This window comes from Grammomys surdaster, unplaced genomic scaffold (assembly GCF_004785775.1).
Source record: "Grammomys surdaster isolate TR1022 unplaced genomic scaffold, NIH_TR_1.0 125973, whole genome shotgun sequence".
In the NCBI taxonomy this organism is placed as follows: Eukaryota; Metazoa; Chordata; class Mammalia; order Rodentia; family Muridae; genus Grammomys; species Grammomys surdaster.
This window is the reverse complement of record NW_021620790.1, coordinates 3,776,559-3,780,002: the sequence shown is the minus strand read 5'-3', so window position 1 is coordinate 3,780,002 and position 3,444 is coordinate 3,776,559.

The window sequence follows — 3,444 nt, the reverse complement described above, 5'->3', positions numbered from 1 at the left end:
AAAAAATGACAAAGAACCAGATCTAATTTGAGATTTAAAAAGTGCTGCCATGTCAACCTTTGAAGAATCATTGAGCCTTTCACTTTTCTCTTTCCTTCATTTTATCTGTATGATTTTTTGTATATATGAATGCTAGAGTTGAATTTAAAATGCTGCTTTTTAGAAACTACCCACACTATTTTTAAGGTAAAATTTGTCACTGACAATCCTTAAGTAGGCTAGGCTAGCTGACCAATGAGTGACAAGGATCTTCATGTCAATTCCTCCCCAGTGTTGAAAGTATAAACCCATACAACTACACTCAAGTTTTTTTTTTTTTTCACATTTGTTCTGGGTATGGTATTAAACTTAGTCTATCAAATAAATCTCTGTGGTTCTTCGTAGTGTACATATTTTTCAGCTTCTGAGTTCACCAAGATATCATCCATGCAATTTATGACTTGCTAGATTTTGAGTACGTTCCCTGCAAAAGATCAAGCATTTGGCTGCTGGAAAGAGAGTGTGCTACTTATCTTTTTTTTTCATCCTTAACAAAGACCCTTGCATATGGAGGTGTTTGGTTTCATGGGAGGAAGAAATGACAGACATATGGAGGATCATCTTGGGACTCGTATCTGTTAGGAAAGCTTCCACAGCTAAAGAAATGGTCTTGAGAATTATGTAGATACCCAGTCTTCTCAACTTCAGAAAAATGAGAGAATCATAGATACTGCTCTCATTGCTTTGCTATGAAGAGACACTGTAAAGAGTTATAGGTCATTGGGCCATTTTTGAACAAGGATATAAATCTTTTTATAACCATTTCTTATTCTACTTTCCAATTCTTAAAACCACTTTCCTTCTGTTAGTCTTCATTTTTTTCAGGACACTCTTGAACTTCATAGTGCTGGAGACAATTTCTTTTCTGTGTAGCTACATAAAAATTTACAGAAAATGTAGGGGGCTGTGGAGTGAAAACTAGTGTCACAATAATTCAGTTTGACTCTACTTTCATGTTTTATAGTTGTAAATAATTATGTGTCTATAATAAAATCTAGCAACCTAAAACAGAGAAAACAAGAGCTTTGCCTTTCTGAAACTAACTTGATTTGCTTTCATCACAATCTCCAGTTGCATGCATTTTTTTTCTCTAAAAACAATATAACTTTGTTTTTCCTAATGGTTGAAAATAAAGCCATTATTCATGTACATCACATTTACTGTATTCATTCCTCTGTGCTGGAAAGCTTGGTTGTTTCCACAATTTAGATATTGTAGATATTTCTACAGGAAATATTGATGCACAAGTATTTTGATGAGATATTGACTTGTATTTTGCAGACAAATGTCTAGGCACAGTTGATAAAGGGACTAATGAAATGAGAAGACTTTTTCTCAAAAAAGGAGCACAGGCTCTGAAGAGATAACTTGGTTGTTTATATCACTTGATAAACTTCTAGTGGACATAGTATCTTCCCACGATGTTTATCAGTGACTCATACACATTTGTAACTATAGCATCTGGGGATAAAATACCTGCTTTTGTCCTTTGTTTACACCTGCATGCAAGTGTATCAATGCATGCACATACCCACATGCCAATAAAAAATTAAAATGAATCTTTAAAATAAAATTTATATAAATGCCCAACAAAGAGGGAAAATGTTCAACACAGCTATCTGTCAGAGAAACCAAAGTTTAAAATTAAATTGAGATTCCACCTCACCCTAGTCTGAATGGCTATCATTAAGAAAGCAATTAGCAACAAAATTAGATAAGAATATGGTCAAATATGATTTACACATTGCTAGCAAAAATGTAAAACAGTGTAGCTACAGTGTGTATCAGTATGGAAGTTCTTTAGAGGATATTTTGCATCTGTGTGAGACATGGGTCAGTCTTACTTCCATTCTGATATTTAACTAAGCAATCCCTTCCTTTTTGTTTATGAACTATGAATGCTATACTTGTTATGTAGCTGTGGATAACCTTAAACCTTAACCATTTCTCTTCTGGATCTCAAGTGCTGAGATTCGAAGCATGTACAACCTCCTCTGATCATTTTTCAAAGTTCTTTTACAGACTCTACTGTTTAGAAAATATCACCCTCTTCTTATAAACGACTTATGGTTTTTGGAGTAAGAAGTCTAAGCAGAAAGTAACTTTCCATAAAAGTAAGCCAGTATTTTATTTTCAGGATTATAGTATGTCCATGTTAATTCATGAAACCCACACTATATTAAAAAATGAGCATTTGATAAAGCCTAGGATTTGGACCACCAGTCAGGGAAATTTTTCAAAGCCATTGTGTAGAGTCTTTTGACAGCAATAAATACCTAAATATCAGATTAATAATTGCATTCTGACAAGTTTGCAACAATGGTCAGGTATCTCAAGAAGTGATACAGTTTCTCTTAGGAAAAAATAAAATGAGAGGATGATTTTATACAAGTTATTTTTAAATAAAGTGCAAAGCCAATGAAAACAGAAAAGTAGAACACAAACCACAACAAAGCAGAAAGTGCTGAGAGTATGATTCTAAGTCATTTGCTGGCTAACTCATGGACTTCTCATTTGTGGAGTAAAATACAACATTTTTGGATATCTGTGACCTTGGGTAACCTTTAGCAGTAAATATTTTAAATATTAAAATAAGAACATACAGCCCACATGGATTTTGTAAAGATGAAGTAAAAAGTATACAAAGACATCTTTGCCCAGGTAACTGGCATGTATCAGATTGTATACAATATTGCCTTTGGTGAATATAATGTAAAGTGATCATGTGTATCGCAAACTAAAAACTTTGATATCTTAACAATTTTGTGGTTTTAGTAAATTTTGGCATTAGGAGAGGCAAAAAGAAATCAGACTTATGCATGACTTTATACAAACTAGCTTGTGGGAAAAACACCTGTGCTGGCACTGCAGCGGAGGCAGCTGGCGGACCTCAGAGGAGGGTTTTCCTGCGGGCAGGTTCCTACATACATGTGAAGGTCTATGGTTCTAAAAGCTTGGTGGCAAGCACAGAAGACACGTGGAAGAAGTTTTATTGTCCATGATGTTAGTTGGATTTGGATGTGAATGTATGCATGCCTCCATGAGCTTGGGGAGATCTGGCTTATATAGAGTGTTGGAAGGAGGAGGGACCAGGGAGGAATAACTTAATTATCTAGGACCCCCAGCCTTATTAATATGTACATCTCTGGAGGCAGAGGCCTGTTAGTCATGCCCTCTACCTCTGTCTTATGTAACTGATGGCATAGGTTAAATGGAGATGAGACCGCATGTTAGGGCCCTGGTTCTGGGGGCATGCCAAACACCTGCAGTCTCGGGGTTCCAGGCCCATGTCAACCCAAGATGTCCTTCTATAGCCCGACATTAGTTCTGATGACCATTGACCCTGTATTGTGAGAACTGGGACTGCCTCAAGCAAACATAAGGCATGTAATATACAGTTGGTGA